The 17,681-nt window shown below is 42.0% G+C and overlaps 1 pseudogene; it reads right to left on the bottom strand.

The window, feature by feature from the left end:
* Positions 1-11,448: 11,448 nt before the first annotated feature.
* On the bottom strand, positions 11,449-12,392 carry LOC147368498 (olfactory receptor 7A10-like; annotated as a pseudogene).
* Positions 12,393-17,681: the final 5,289 nt, after the last annotated feature.

The raw sequence follows: 17,681 nt of genomic DNA, 5'->3' as shown, positions 1-17,681 counted from the left end.
GGCTTCCGCTTCACTTCCGCCTTCTAAGTGTCGCGGGACTTCAAAACTGGACGCGAACAAGGAAGCACAGAGCGGAAAGGATTCTGGGAAATGTAGTTTTGGAATTAAAGCAGGCCTGAGCGGGTTGCCTAGATGTGATCTCCGAACCAGGCACATTTTCTCCAACTTATAATTGTTCAAGTCCCTCGGTAATCAGTTTTCAGGCCTCTTTTCGTCCTATGTCTATGTTAGCACTGAATCTTACCATTTTAAGTAAACAGTGCTTTTAATGGATACATTAAAATGCTGCAAATCAAACTCCTGACTCCATCTTACCGACATCAAATAATAGCAACCCCATCTTTCCGCATTATAAACTTGACAACAGGCTGGACTCTTCTCCTTCCAACAGGGAATGCTCAGTTCTACCTTGACCATCAGCCATGAATCTTACTGCTTTGCAAGAAATATTTTTCCTCTTTCTGAGTCAAGAAAGGTCACAGCAGCTCTTGAAACCGAGCAGGATCCATCTTATCCTCTGTTGCCCTCTTCTCCTGCCTTCAGTCTTTCCCAGAATCAGGGTCTTTTCCAATGATGGTTCTTCCAATCAGGTGGCCAGAGTTATTGGAGCTTCAGCTTCAGCGTCAGTCCTTCCATTAGTGTTCACGGTTGATTTCCTTTAGGATTGATAGATTTTATCTTCTTGCTGTCCAAGGGACTCCAAAGAGTCTTCTCCAGCACCACAGTTTGAGAGCATCAATTCTTTGGCCCTCAGCACTCACATCTGTGCAGCTTCCATGATGGTTCAGAGGGCAAAGAATCTGCCTGCAATGCAGGAGACCCAGGTTCAATACCCCAGTCAGAAAGACACTCTGGGGAAGGAAATGGGAACCCACTCTGGAACTTGGCTGGAGAAGCACATGGACAGAGGAGTCTGGTGGGCTACAGTCCATGGGGTCACAGAGAGTCAGACAGGACTGAGGAACTAACACTTTCACTTCCATTTTCTCATATCCTTACGTGACTAGTGGAAAAACAAATTTGACTATACAGACCTTTGTTGACAAAGTGATGGCTCTACTTTTTAATATGCCCTCTAGGTTGTAGGCAAGAATCCCTTAGAAGAAATTGAGGAGAAACAAGAGTCCAAAATGCAGTACTTGGATGCAATCTCAAAAATGACTGAATGATATCTGTTCGTTTCCAAGGCAAACCATTTAATATCACAGTAATCCAAGTCTATGCCCCCAACCAGTAATACTGAAGAAGCTGAAGTTGAATGATTCTATGAAGACCTACAAGATCTCCTAGAACTAACACCCAAAAGAGATGTCCTTTTCATTATATGGGACTGGGATGCAAAAGTAAGAAGTCAAGAAACACCTGGAGTAACAGGTAAATTTGGCCTTGGAGTACAGAATGAAACAGGGCAAAGGCTAATAGAGTTTTGCCAAGAGAATGCACTGGTTATAGCAAATACCCTTTCCAACAACACAAGAGAAGACTCTACACATGGACATCACCAGATGGTCAATACTGAAATCAGATTGAGTATATTCTTTGCAGTCAAAGATGGAGAAGCTCTATACAGACAGCAAAAACAAGACCAGGAACTGACTGTGGTTCAGATCATGAACTCCTTATTACCAAATTCAGACTGACATTGAAGAGAGTGGGGAAAACCACTAGACCATGCAGGTACGACCTAAATCAAATCCTTTACAATTATACAGTGGAAATAAGAAACAGATTCAAGGGACTAGATCTGATAGACAGTTCAGTTCAGTCACTCAGTCGTGTCCAACTCTTTGTGACCCCATGGAATGCAGCACAGCAGGCCTTCCTGTCCATCACCAACACCCAGAGTTCACCCAAACTCATGTCCATTGAGTCGATGATGCCATCTAACCATCTCATCCTCTATCCACCCCTTTTCTTCCTGCCTTCAATCTTTCCCAACATCAGGGTCTTTTCAAATGAGTCAGCTCTTCACATCAGGTGGCCAAAATGTTGGAGACAGAGTACCTGATAAACTATGGATGGAGGTTCATAACATTGTACAGGAAACAGGGATCAAGACCATCCCCAAGAAAAAGAAATGCAAAAAAGCAAAATGGCTGTCTGAGGAGGCCTTACAAATAGCTGAAAAAAGAAGAGAAGTGAAAAACAAAGGATAAAAGGAAAGATATACCCATTTGAATGCAGAATTCCAAAGAATAGCAAGGAGAGATAAGAAAGCCTACCTCAGTGATCAATGCAAAGAAATAGAGGAAAACAATAGAATGGGAAAGACTAGAGATCTCTTCAAGAAAATTAGAGATACCAAGGGAACATTTCATGCAAAGATGGGCTCAATAAAGGACAGAAATGGTATGGACCTACCAGAAGCAGAAGATATTAAGAAGAGGTGGCAAGAATACACAGAAGAAATATATAAAAAAGATATTCACAACCCAGATAGTCATGATGGTATGATCACTCACCTAGAACCAGACATTCTGGAGCATGAAGTCAAGTGGGCCTTAGGAAGCATTACTAGGAACAAGGCGATGGAATTCCAATTGAACTATTTCAAATCTTGAAAGATGATGCTGTGAAAGTGCTTCACTCAATATGCCAGCAAATTTGGAAAACTCAGCAGTGGCCACAGGACTGGAAAAAGTCAGTTTTCATTCCAATCTCAAAGAAAAGCAATGCCAAAGAATGCTCAAACTACTGAACAATTGCACTCATCTCACACACTAGCAAAGTAATGCTCAAAATTCTCCAAGTTAGGCTTCACAGCACATGAACCATGAAATTCCAGATCTTCAAGCTGGATTTAGAAAAGGCAGAGGAACTAGAGATCAAATTGCCAACATCTGCTGGATCATCAAAAAAGCAAGAGAATTAAAAAAAAAGTCTATTTCACTGACTGCACCAAAGCCTTTGACTGTGTGAATCACAACAACAGACTATGGAAAATTCTTCAAGAGATGGGAACACCAGACCACCTTACCTGCCTCCTGAGAAACCTGTATGCAGGTCAAGAAGCAACAGTTAGAACCAGACATGGAACAACAGACTGGTTACAAATTTGTAAAGGCTATGTATTGTCACCCTGTTTATTTAACTTATATGCAGAGTACATCATGCAAAATGCCAGACTGGATAAAGCACAAGCTGGAATCAAGATATCAGGGAGAAATATCAATAAGTTAAGATATGCAGATGACACCACCCTTATGGCAGAAAGCAAAGAGGAACTAAAGAGCCACTTGATGAAAGTCAAAGAGGAGAGTGAAAAAAGTGGTTTAAAACTCAACATTCAAAAAATGAAGGTCATGGCACCTGGTACCATCACTTCATGGCATATAGATGGGGAAACAATGGAAACAGTGACAGACTTATTTTGGGAGGCTCCAAAATGAAGATTGTGACTGCAGCCATGAAATTAAAAGACACTTGTTCCTTTAAAGAACAGCTATGACAAGCCTTAGTTCAGTCATTCAGTCATGTCCGACTCTGTGACCCCATGGACTGCAGCACGCCAGGCCTCCTATCCATCACCAACTCCCGGAGCTTACAGAAACTCATGTCTATTGAGTTCGTGATGCCATCCAACCATCTCATCCTCTGTCGTCCCCTTCTCCTCCTGCCCTCAATCTTTCCCAGCATCAGGGTCTTTTCAAATAAGTCAGCTCTTCACATCAGGTGGCCAAAGTATTGGAGTTTCAGCTTTAGCATCAGTCCTTCCAATGAATATTCAGGATTGATTTCCTTTAGGATTGACTGATTGGATCTCCTTGCAATCCAAGGGACTCTCAAGAGTCTTCTCCAACACCACAGTTCAAAAGCATCAATTCTTTGGCGCTCAGTTTTCTTTATAGTCCAACTCTCACATCCTTCCACACATAACTACTGGAAAAACCATAGCCTTGACTAGATGGACCTTTGTTGGCAAAGTAATGTCTCTGCTTTTGAATATGCTGTCTAGGTTGATCATAACTTTCCTTCCAAGGAGTAAGCGTCTTTTAATTTCATGGCTGCAGTCACCATCTGCAGTGATTTTGGAGCCCAAAAATAAAATCAGCCACTGTTTCCACTGTTTCCCCATCTATTTCCCATGAAGTGATGGGACCAGATGCCATGATCTTACTTTCCTGAATGTTGAGCTTTAAGCCCACTTTTTCACTCTCCTCTTTCACTTTCATCAAGAAGCTCTTTAGTTCTTCTTCACTTTCTGCCATAAAGGCAGTGTCATCTGCATATCTGAGGTTATTGATATTTCTCCCGGCAATCTTGATTCCAGCTTGTGCTTCATCCAGCGTTTCTCTAAATGTACTCTGCACATAAGTTAAATAAGCAGGGTGACAATATACAGCCTTGACCGTACTCCTTTTCCTATTTGGAACCAGTCTGTTGTTCCATGTCCAGTTCTAACTGTTGCTTCCTGACTATCCTAGACAGCATATTAAAAAGCAGTGACATTACTTTGCCAAAAAAGGTCCATCTAGTCAAAGCTATGGTTTTTCCAGTAGTCATTTATGGATGTGAGATTTGGACCTTAAAGGCTGAGCACCAAAGAATTGACCCCCTTTTTTTTTTTTTTTTTAACTTTACAATATTGTATTGGTTTTGCCAAATATCTAAATGAATCCGCCACAGGTATACCTGTGGTTTTGGAGAAGATTCTTGAGAGTCCCTTGGATTGCAAGGAATCCAACCAGTCAATCCTAAAAGAAATCAATCCTGAATATTCATTGGAAGGACTGATGCTGAAACTCCAATACTTTGGCCACCTGATGCGAAGAGCTGACTCATTGGAAAAGATCCTGATGCTGGGAAAGATTGAAGGCGGGAAGAGAAGGGGTCGACAGAGGATGACATGTTTGGATGGCATCATCGACTCAATGGACATGAGTTTGAGTAAGGTCCAGGAGTTGATGATAGACAGGGAAGCCTGGCGTGTTGCAGTCAGTGGAGTCACAAAAAGTCGGACACGACTGAGCGACTGAACTGAACTGGAGACTTTTGTTAAATGGCACAACTGGGTTTGGGTGGAGTGCTACTGGCATCTAGTGGTGTCCTCTGGGGGTGCAGCTAAACTTCTCAAAATGCACAGGATAATCTCCCAGAAAAGACTTTATCTGGTGCCAAACGTGAATAGAATGACGATTGGAGGCAGAGTCAGGGTGTGGCAATAGGGTAATGGTAAAATAGCAGCACACCTTTTGAGAATAAGTCTGACTAATTGGTTATACATTGCAAGTTCCCGCAAAGCCATCCTTGATTTGCTCAATTTGCTAGAGTAGCTCGCAGAACTCAAGAAAATAAGTTATTAGATCACTGCTTTATTATAAAGGATACTAAAGAATACGAATGTACTATCAGATAGATATATACACAGGTCAGGGTCCAGAGGGTCTTTAGCACAGGAAATTCTGTTCTCTGAGAGTTCAGGGAGCTCCACTGTCCGAGCACATAGATGAGTTCTTTCGTTCCAACCTGGAAGCTCCCTGAACCCCAACCTATTAGGTTTGAGGCAAGAAATAAATGGACTCCAGTTGGACATTTAAAATCAGCCAGCCTCCTCTTTAACCTCAGATATGCAGATGAAACCACCCTTATGTAAGAAAGCAAAGAGGAACTAAAGAGCCTCTTGATGAAGGTCAAAGAAGAGAGTGAAAAAGCTGGCTTAAAACTCAACGTTCAAAAAATGAAGGTCATGGCATCCAGTCTCAACACTTCATGGCAAATAGATAGGGAAACAATGGAAACAATGACAGACTATTTTGGGGGGCTCCAAAATCACTGCAGATGGTAACTGCAGCCATGAAATTAAAAGACACTTGCTCCTTGGAAAAAAAGCTATGACAAACCCAGACAGCATATTAGAAAGCAGAGACATTACTTTGCCAACAAAGCGCTGTATAGTCACAGCTATGCTTTTTCTAGTAGTCATGTACGGATGTGAGAGTTGGACCATAAAGAAGGCTGAACACTAAAAAATTAATGCTTTTGAACTGTGGTGTTGGAGAAGACTCTTGAGAGTCCCTTGGATTGCAAGGAGATCCAATCAGTCAATCCTAAAAGAAATCAATCCTGAATATTCATTGGAAGGACTGATGCTGAGTAAGTTCCAATACTCTGGCCACCTGATGCAAAGAACTGACTCATTAGAAAAGACCCTAATGCTGAGAAGGATTGGAGGCAGGAGGAGAAGGGAATAACAGAGGACAAGATGGTTGGATGGCTTCACCAACTCAATGGATATGAGTTTGAGCAAGCTCCGGGAGATAGTGAAGGACAGGGAAGCCTGGTGTGCTGCAGTCCATGGGGTTGCAAAGTCAGACAGGACTGAGCAACTGAACAACAAGCCTCCACTTTGCATTTCCTGAGGCAAGAGATAGGTGGGCTCCAGTTGAGGAATTTACAAACAGCCCCCTGATTGATCTAAAAAATGCAAGTAACAATGGAAACAGGGTAAATAGCCAATTTTTTTCTCTCGTAAACACCTCAAGGGAATAACCATGACAAGGACAAAGAGAAGCAAAAACCCTGTCTGAGTAAAGGATAAGGGAGACACTGCTGCTACTGCTGCGTCGCTTCAGTCGTGTCCGACTCTGTGCGACCCCATAGACAGCAGCCCACCAGGCTCCCCCGTCCCTGGGATTCTCCAGCCAAGAACACTGGAGTGGGTTGCCATTTCCTTCTCCAGTATGTGAAAGTGAAAAGTGAAAGTGAAGTCACTCAGTCGTGTCCGACTCCTAGTAACCCCACGGACTGCAGCCTACCAGGCTCCTCTGTCCATGGGATTTTCCAGGCAAGAGTACTGGAGTGGGGTGTCATTGCCTTCTCCCAAGGGAGACACTACACATGGCAAAAAGTCTCCTTGGACTCAAAAGTCAAAGGGTAATTCCAGGCAATAATGAGTCTTGCTCCTCCCAGAAGGCTTCACTTGTGGAATTTCCCTGTTAGTCCCATGGTTACGACTCTGTGCTTCCAATGCAGAGGGACAAAAGGGTTCCACCCTGGTCAGGGAACTAAGATTCCACATGGTACAGCATGACAGCATCTTCTCAGCATTTTCCAGCAGCACAGGTAAAATTTGCTATTATCACTCACTTTTATATGTTAATATTTGAGCCATGCATATAAATGCCTAGTTTACTATAAGATACCATTGTGTGTGTGCTCAGTTGCTCAGTCACGTCCAACCCTTTGTGATCCCGTGGACTGTAACCTGCCAGGCTCCTCTGTCCATGGGATTCTCCAGGCAAGAATATTGGAGTGAGTTGCCATTTCTTCCTCCAGGGGATCTTCCCAATCCAGGGATCAAACCTGTGTCTCTATGTCTCCTGCATTGGCAGGCGGTTCTTTACCTCTAAGGCAACCTGGCAAACCCACACGCTACAGGGTGTGGCCAAAACAACAAAAAACAACAAAAGCAAAATTTTATCAACCCCTTCTTAGAGTAATTTATATTTATATGCATTTAATAGTTTAGTATTTTTACACATTTAATAAAATACATAGAATTACAGAGGAAACAAATTATATTAAAATATTAAGGAAAGCAAAAAAAAATGTATTTTATACTTGAAAGTTGCTAAGAAAGTAAATCATAAATGTTCTTACTACAAAAAAATGTGGTAATTATGTGGTATGGTAGAGATGATGGCTAATACTATGAATGTAGTTTTGCAAGATATGAGCATTTTGCAAATTAGTACCTTGTACACATTAAACTTACACAAAAAAAGAAAATGCTGCATGTATACTAGAAGAAAGGGCTCCAGAGTGTGGTGAGTCAGACACTGGTGCTGGTTTCACCCTTGAGGTGGTCTACAAGGGAAGCTGAGGGACCAGTGTGAGCTTTAAGTGCTGCAGGATCAGGGGTGAACAGTGAGGGTAAGGATCTCCTTTTAGGCTAGCAGCCCAAAGGAATGTCTCTGGGGAATAGGGAGGAACTGAAAGCAAACCAGTGTGGGCTACAGCCAGGTTGCTCACCACCTGGGAGATGCCAGAAAAACCTTGGGTAACTATGGTGCATTACTATCTCAGATAGTGAAGACTCTGCCTGCAATATAGTAGACCCAGGTTCAAACCCCACATCAGGAAGATCCCTTGGAGAAGTGAAGTGAAAGTCACTCTGTCGTGTCCGACTCTTTGCAACCCCATGGACTGTAGTCCATGGAATTCTCCAAGCCAGAATACTGGAGTGGGTAACCTTTTCCTTCTCCAAGAGATCTTCCCAACCCAGGGATTGAATCCAGGTCTCTCGCATTGCAGGCGGATTCTTTACCAGCTGAGCCGCTAGGGAAGCCCAGGAAATGCCAAAGGGAGGAATAATAACATCAACCAGATAAGGAAAAGCAATTGGAGAATCTTGGGGTGGCTGGGGATACGAGGCCTCAAGGAAGCCCATGCCTTCCATGGAAACTGTCCCTAGACCAGCCATGACTTTGATCCATTGTGCATCCATCTATTTTGACCATGTGTGAGTAGGAGTCTTGTTCTCTCCAACCACTGCTAAAGGCATTCATTCTGTTGATTTCACATTTTGACCCTGCCACTGCTTCAACTGCTGGGATTTCAAGTATCAAGCCTGTTCAAAGCAAGAATGTATGAGTCACTTGGAACAAGATGCACTAGAAGAGGAGAGAACTGGTACCTGTTCAAGCACACTACACAGAATACAGGGGCGATAGGCAATACCTGGACTATGACATACATGTGTGTGTGCTAAGTCACTTCAGTTGTCTGACTCTTTGTGACCCCATGGACTGTAGCCCATCAGGCTCTTCTGTTCTTATGATTTCCCAGGCAAGAAAACAGGAGTGGGTTGTCATTTCCTTCTCCATATTGTGGAATATTTTGAACACAAAGAGGGCAGGACCCTAATATAATAAACATCCATGTCCCACCTTTCTGGGCTTCCCAGGTGGCGCTAATGGTAAACAGACCAGCTGCTCATGCAGGAGACATAAGAGACCTGGGTTTGATCCTTGGGTTGGGAAGATCCCCTGGAGGAGGGCATAGCAACCCACCCCAGTATTCTGGCCTGGAGAATTCACCTTTCTGAGTTAACTTCTGGACTGGCAATTAATACTAATACTAATTAATACCAATACTAATTTGTGTAAACTTTTAAATTTATCATTCTTGCTAGAGATTGCTTTATTAGTATTTTTTCAAGAAACCAAATTTCAGTTTTTTTCTCTCTACTACTCCACTTCTTCAAAATTAATTTAATTTGTTCTTTTGTGATCATTGTTTCCTGCTTTATTCTTTGAGTTTGCTACATTTATTCTTACTATGTTTATTAAATAAAATTTCAAGCTTTAACACACTTTTTAAGGCTACAATTTTTTCTCTAAAATTTTTTCTCTTGGAGAAGGGAATGGCAACCCACTCCAGGATTCTTGCCTGGAGAATTCCATGGACAAAAGAGCCTGGTGGTCTATAGTCCATGGGGCTGCAAAGAGTCAGACACTACTGAGCAACTAACAGTTTCACTTTCACTTTTCACTATCAGACAAAGTAGATTTTAATGCAATAATACACCCAGGGATAACAAAGGCAGCTTCATAAAGATAAAAGACTGAATGCACAGGAAAGATATAACAATTCTGAATTTGTACTCAGTATCTAATGATTGAACTATGAGCAAAAATAGTCAAATTCAATGTGTCAGGTGGGTGGGGTGATTTGGTTCAAGAAGGAGGGGATACATGTATACTTATATCTGCCTCTGGGAGATAGTAAAGGACAGGGAATCCTGGGGCACTGCAGTCTATGGGGTTGCAAAGCATCAGACACCACTTAGCAACTGAATAACAACAAATAGCTGATTGACCTAATGGGTGGGCATATACAGAAAATGTACTTGATCACTGCCAAAATGATCTTTAAGCACAAACAGATCATCTACTGCAGATGGTGACTGCAGCCATGAAATTAAATGACACTTACTCCTTGGAAGGAAAGTTATGACCAACCTAAATAGCATATTCAAAAGCAGAGACATTACTTTGCCAACAAAGGTTCGTCTAATCAAGGCTATGGTTTTTCCTGTGGTCATGTATGGATGTGAGAGTTGGACTGTGAAGAAAGCTGAGCACCAAAGAATTGATGCTTTTGAACTGTGGTGTTGGAGAAGACTCTTGAGTGTCCCTTGGACTGCAAGGAGATACAACCAGTCCATTCTGAAGGAGATCAGCCCTGGGATTTCTTTGGAAGGAATGATGCTAAAGCTGAAACTCCAGTACTCTGGCCACCTCATGGGAAGAGTTGACTCATTGGAAAAGACTCTGATGCTGGGAGGGATTGGGGGTAGGAGGAGAAGGGGAAGACAGAGGATGAGATGGCTGGATGGCATCATCGACTCAATGGACGTGAGTCTGAGTGAACTCCGGGAGTTGGTGATGGACAGGGAGGCCTGGCGTGCTGCGATTCATGGGGTCACAAAGAATTGGACACGACTGAGTGACTGAACTGAACTGAACTGAACTGACTTGATGATTGATACAACAAGGAGACAAAAAAGTCAGATTTCAACATGATTGACCTAATGGGTGGGCATATACAGAAAATGCACTTGATCACTGCTGAAATAATCTTTAAGCACAAACAGATCATCTACTAAGTTTGAGCACAAGTGCTGCATTCCACACTTAAATTTCAAAGAATTTAAATTGTGCAGAGTATGTTCTCTAGCCACAATGCAATGATACTAAAAGCCACTAACAAAGGGATAAAAATAGATCCTCCACATATTTGGAAACGAAGAAACGCATTTCTATATAACTTATGGATGAAAAAAAAACTCTCAATTCACTTTATTCTAATCAATGTATCTGTATAAATGAGGAAAATGAAGATGACTCAAAAGGAAGAGGATGAAATGAGAATTGGCTTATCAATGTATAATGCTAAAGCAAATGCGTGTTCACAAGTATACAAACACATGAACTGCACACCTGATAATAATGATTTTTTTCCTCCGGCTTTATGGAGATTAATTGACTTCTGTTGGCACCTGATAATTACACATTTGATTTTACTAGTGCTTAATCTAGATAAATTTCTGTACACATATATTTCCTGTTTCACTATTAAGTATGTAATATTTTGCCTATTTTATAGATATCAAACTGAACTCAGTTAAGTTGCTTGATAAATGACAGGTAGTAAAACACAAGATAGAAGGATTTTTGGGGGAGTGTGCATTTCAGCAAACTGGGAGATCTTAGTTCCCTGATCAGGGATCAAACCCATTCCCCTTGAAGTGGAAGCATGGAGTCCTAACCACTGGACTGCTAGGGAATTCCCAGGATAGCAGGATTTAAAATACGTGACTTGAAAACTTTACTAGAATTAAATTTTGAAAGAAACAGAAATTCTGGCATACCCAATATTTCATTCCCTTTGACTCATTCTAGAAGCCCACATTCTAGAAGCCCACACCAAAAGTTGATGACAGAATCATGAAAAAGAAAACGTTCTGGAGATGAATTTCCTCAAGGCTACCTTTATGTCTCTGTTCCTTAGGTTGTAGATGAAGGGGTTCATCATTGGAATAATCACAGTGTACATCATACTTCCCTCTTCCTGGGGGAGAGAGAGTAGCTGCAGAACTACGGTAGATCCCAACACAGGTCTCATAATTTAAGAAAATGACAGAGAGGTGAGATCCACAGGTGGAAAAAGCTTTATACCTCCCACCAATGGATGGGATTCCCTGGATGAAGGAGACAATCTGCATGTAAGAGGAAATTACGCCTGAGAGAGGACCAACATGTAACAGCTTAGTCACCAGATACACCAGGATGTCCTTGATAAGACTATCAGAACAGGCAAGTTTGAGGATCTGAGCAAGTTCATAGAAGTGGGAGATTTTCAAGTCTGTGCAGAAGGACAGCTGCAACACCATCAGACTGTGGATCAGGGCATTCAGAATGCTAACGAACAAAGAGAGAAGCAGCCGCAGACCACAGAGACAGGGGTTCATGATGATCACATAATACAGTGGGTGGCAGATGGCCATGATGGTCAGGAGTAAATTGTCCGTACAAATGAAAACCATGAAAAAATACATCTGAGTGAGGCAGCCTGCATAGGTGATGGCTTTGTTCTCTGTCTGGATGCTCGACAGCATCTTGGGGACTATAGTGGAGATGAAAGAGATGTCAGCAAAGGACGTGGGAGAGGAAGAAGTACATGGGAGTGTGGAAGTGGAGGTCAGAGCTGACGGCCAGGATGATGAGCAGATTCCCGAGCATGGTGATCAAGTACATGGACAGGAAGAGCCCACACAGGAGGGGCTGCAGGTCTGCATTATCAGAGAGGCCCAGGAGGAGGAATTCTGAGACGTCTGTCTGGTTTTCTGATTCTATGTTGTTGATAAGTGTACTGGAAAATATAGACATGAGTTACTATGAAGTGGATACACAGACATCATTTGTTTGAGAGAAATTTTCTTCTATGCCCTAAATTCTAAAAATATTTAGGGACTTCCCTGGTGGTCCAGGAATTAAGACTCCATGCTTCCACTGCAAGGGGCACAGGTTCGACCCCTGGTCGGGGAACTAGGAACCTGCATGCCGGGTGAGGCAGCCAAAAAAAATTTTTTTAATGTAAATAATTCTTCACTTCAAGTTCCTCTACTCATTTCCTCCTTCTCCAAGTAATTTTTGAATAACTTCTAAATACTGTACATTTTTTTCCAATACTACAATTAAAAAATGAAAACAAGTGCTATTGTTTTTTTCTAGGAACCATCATGGGCTTCTCAGGTGGTGCTAGTGGTAAAGAACCCGATTGCCAATGCAGGAAATGTCAGAGATGTGGGTTTGATCCCTGGGTCGGGAAGATCCCCTGGAGGAGGGCATGGCAACCTACTCCAGTATTCTTGCCTAGTGAATCTCATAGACTAAGGAGCCTGGCAAGCTACAGTCCATAGGGACACAAAGAGTTGGACACGACTGAAGCAACTTAGCACACATGCATGCATCATGCCTCCAGCACTTTATTTTCTTAGTATTAATTTATTTATTTTATTTATTTGGCTGCACCTGGTCTTAGTTACAGCACTTGGGATCTTTAGCTGTGACATGCAAACTCTTAGTTGAAGTATGTGGGATCTAGTTGCCAGACTAGGAATCGAACCTGGGCCCCCTGCATTGGGAGCACAGAGTTTTAGTCACTGCACCACCAGGGAAATCCCAAGGCATTTTAAAATCTATGATTAAATTCTAGTCAGTTCTTTATACACATCAAGCCTGGTTAAGAAGTGAAAATGAAAGTGGCTCAGTCATGTCTGACTCTTTGAGACCCCATGGACTATACAGTCCATGGAATTCTCCAGGCCAGAATACTGGAGTGGGTAGCCTATCCCTTCTCCAGAGGATCTTCTTGACCCAGAATTGAACCAGGGTCTCCCCCAGTTCTGCATAGCAGGCAGATTCTTTACCAGCTGAGCTAACAGGGAAGCTCTCAAGCTTAGTTGGATGACTTTATTTTCTCAGAGGATTTTTAACTCTGTGGTTAACCTTATACTGAGCCTGCTCAGATTTGCAAATCTCAGGTATTGCTGGAAATTATAAGCTCAGATTCTCTTCTATCTCAAGGTAAAAAATAATATCATTAATCCATTCCTTTAAATATTCTAACACTATTGCACTGTGGGGAACAATTTGCAAGCTATTTTGCTAGGTTAAAAAAACAGTATGATTACTAGTGTGCAGACAAGAGTTGAGGAAGTAACATAGATGTCTATCTGTGCATAAAATTTCTCTTCAAGAATCCATACAAAATTAGTGCAATGTTAGCCTCAAAAAGAGGACTTTACTGCTAAGAAATAGGAATAAAAGGGACATTTTTCACTGTTTTTGGTACCTTTTGAATTTTGAGCCACATAAACGAATCTCTTCAAAAAATTAACTTTCTTTTTGCTTGATTTTCCTTGACCAAGATTTCTCAAAGGCCTAATGATATTTTCTAACTCTTGGTATCATAAATCTGAAACCATTGTGGTTATTCTCTAATATTTGGTAATTTTCCTTTCTTTTAGAGGAAGGTACTATGATTTATCTTTTTCATTATAAAAATGATTTGTACCTCCCCAACAAATGTGATTCCTGGTGGCTCAGCAGTAAAGAATCTGCCTACCAACACAGGAGATCTAAGTTCGATCCCTTGGGTCAGGGAGATCCCTGGGAAAAGGAATGGCAACCCACCCCAGTATTCTTGCCTGGGAAATCCCATGGAGCCTTGTGGGCTACAGTCCATGGGGTCGCAGAGTCAGACGTGACTCAGCAACCAAAGAACAACAACCTAACAAAATGAAAGGTTTCGATTCATAAATTTAAAAAAGAAGAAGGGTAGTTGTCAGGGGATGGGAGGATGGCAGTATGGGGGGGAGGTGTTTAGTGTTTCAAGGGGACCAAGAATCACTTTTTTTTTTTTAATTTATTTTATTTTAACTTTACAATATTGTATTGGTTTTGCCATATATCAAAATGAATCCGCCACAGGTATACATGTGTTTCCCACTTTTGAAAGATGAAAACTGTTCTGGAGATGAACGGTGGTAATGGTTACACAAAAATGGAATTGAAAAAAAAAAATTTTTTAAAAAATGGAATTGAACTCAATGCCACTGAACTGCATACTTAAAATAGTTAAAAGGGTACATTTTATTTTCTATATTTTGTCACTATTAGAAAATAAATGAATTTATAAGAAGTACTGAAGAAACTCTTTCTGTTTTGCTTACTCATGCGCTTGTCCTCTATGCTTTGAGAAATCAGCCAGCTGCCCCCTCATTTCTTGAACTTCATGGATGTTCTTAGGAACACAGCCCCACCCCCACTTCTGTTTCAGGCTTCTCCCTCAGTCAGGGAATTCTGCAGATCAGGGAATATTTAACACCATTCATGGAGACTCAGATCTTACCTCCTCCTGTTCTTGGTAGAATCACATCAGAGTCAATAGCACAGGTCTCCTCCTTCCCTTCCTGAAATAAAGGGATGCATTGGAGCAATCTGAAATTCTCAGAAAATATTAGGAAGTATTGATTTCCTTCAAATAGCAAATTGGTCCATAAAATTTCAGGGCGAGAGAATGGGCTCAGCAGAGCCAGGAGCAATGGCAAACCTGGTGCCAAGGGACTTGGGAATAGGCCAGAAAAATCGAGAGGCCCATTAGACAGTGACTCTCAGTCTTGACCATGTGTCAGAGTCACCTGGAGGGTTTCTTAAAACAGAGATTGCTGGGTGCCACCCCAGTTTCAGCATCTCTAGGTGAAGTCCAAGAAACTGCATTTCAAAGAATTCCCCAGGTAATGCTGATACAACTGGTAGAACCTGCTACATAATTTTCAGGTCCCAGCGCAAAATGAAAATTTGGAACCCCAAGTTGTGAAAATGTCAAGACAGTGATAGCAGAGCATTCAACCAAGAGCAGGGTCCTCTGTGGCCCTTCTCATTGCACATCCACAAACCCAGCTCTGGCTGCTGGTCACATTATTTAAGGGATACATTATTTTTCTAATATTTATTTATTTCTATGTATTTCTTTGGGATTCCCTGGTGGCTCAGATGTAAAGAATCTGCCTGCAGTGTAAGAGACCTGGGCTCAAACCCTGGGTGGGGAAGATCCCCTGGAGAAGGAAATGGCAACCCACTCCAGTATTCTTGCCTGGAGAATCCCATGGACAGAGGAGCCTGGTGGGATACAGTCCATAGGTTTGCAAAAGAGTCAGACACAACTGAGCGACTAATACAAACATACACAATTATTTATTTATTTGGCTGCACCAGGTCTTAGTGTGAGATCTTTAATTGGAGCTTGTGGGACCTAGTTCCCTGACCAGGGATTGAACCTGGGCCCCCTGCATTGGGAGCATGAAGTCTTAGCCACTGGATCAGCAGGGAAGTCCCGACACGTTTCTTTTTCTTTTTTTATTATTTAATTTTTTGGCACAGCATGCAAGATCTTAGCTCCCTGACTAGGGATTGAACCTGAGGCCCCTGAAGTGGAGGCATAGAGTCTTAACTCCTGAACCACCAGGGCAGTCCTAGGGATACATTTTGAGAACCATTGGTTTAGATTTCCTGCTTAATTAACCCAAGACCACATCCAAATGAGAATAATACTGATAATGATAATAATAATAATGTTTTCCCTTTCCTCTAGAAATTACAAGGGTTTCCGTATCTCCAGGATGGCCCTATAGAAGACTACAGGGGGTGAGTTTCTCCCCAGGAGGTAGATGTTGAAGACAAATAGATGTTTGAAAATTTCAAGGAGACAGTCATGTGTGCAGTTTCCAGATAAGACACATTCTCTAAGAAGTAACAAGGTATCTTCCTATCCGGTCTTGTAAGTGTAAGATTGTACTGATATGGGACAGGGGGCAAATTTACAGTTTTGTGTTTTGTTTTGTTTTGTTTTTTCTGGCCCTTGGAGTGTTATCTCCAAAGTTCCTCATTAGCCAAATTGCTCTCTCATCACTTAAGTCCTGCAGCAGGAAGAAGAAAACTACTGGCTTGCTAAGTCTCTGAGTGGGGATAAGCATGTGATCTTTCTTCCTACCTCTTTTGGGTATCAAAGTTCACAGCCCAGGTTGGTCCAGATGCCCAACAGCAGAGATAGTCATCCTTTACCAAATATCACTCCCTTATCAAGGAAGCAGTCTCCCAAAATGAGCCATTCCCGTTCATCTTCATGGTTGTTGCTAATACTCCTATTGACTTGGAAGTGACTCTTACTTGGCTCTTTTGTTAAACTCAGCAAAGTTGTTTTTGTGTGTGTGTGTGCGATGTATTTTGTAAAGTGTGTGTGTGTTCAGTTGCTCAGTCGTGTCCGACTCTTTTTGACCCCACGGGTTGTAGCCTGCCAGGCTTCTCTGTCCATGGGATTTTCCAGGCAAGAACACTGGAGTGGGTTGCCATTTCCTTCTCCAGGGAATCTTCCTGACTCAGGGATCAAACCTGTATGTCCTAGATTTCCTGCATTGGCAGGTGAATTTTTTCACCACTGAGCCACCTGTGAAAGTGAAAGTCACTCAGTCGTGTCCAACTCTTTGTGACCCCATGGACTTTAGTCCATGGAATTCTCCAGGCCAGAATACTGGAGTGGGTAGCCTTTCCCTTCTCCAAGGGATCTTCCCAACTCAAGGATCGAACCCAGGTCTTCTGTATTGCAGGCAGATTCTTTACTAGCTGAGCCACCAGGGAAGCCCAAGAATACTGGAGTGAGTAACCTATCCCTTCTCTAGCAGATCTTCCTGACCCAAGAGTCAAACTGGGGTCTCCTGCATTGCAGGCGGATTCTTTACCAACTGAGCTATCAAGGAATATTTTATAATATATGTTAAAATATTTGGCTTGGCCAAAAAGTTCATTCAAGGGACTTCCCTGGTGGACTAGTGGCTAAGACTCAGAGCTCCCAATGCAAGGGGTCCAAGTTCCATCCACAGTCAGGAACTAGATCACACATGACATGACTAAGACTCAATGCAGTCAAATAAATTTAAAATGTATATATATATACACACACACACACACACACACACATATTTTAAAGTTCATTTGGGTTTTTCCATAACATCTTACAGAAAAACCCAAATGAACTTTTTGGCCAAGCAAAACATACAGTTTTTAACATACTGTCTGCATCCTGTTTTGGAAACACTAATAAGTACATCTCTACAG

This window comes from Bos grunniens, chromosome 7 (genome assembly GCF_055505025.1).
Source record: "Bos grunniens cultivar Pamir isolate PY7600 chromosome 7, Bosgru_T2T1.0, whole genome shotgun sequence".
NCBI classification, from domain to species: Eukaryota; Metazoa; Chordata; class Mammalia; order Artiodactyla; family Bovidae; genus Bos; species Bos grunniens.
This window is presented reverse-complemented; position numbering and strand designations above follow the sequence as displayed.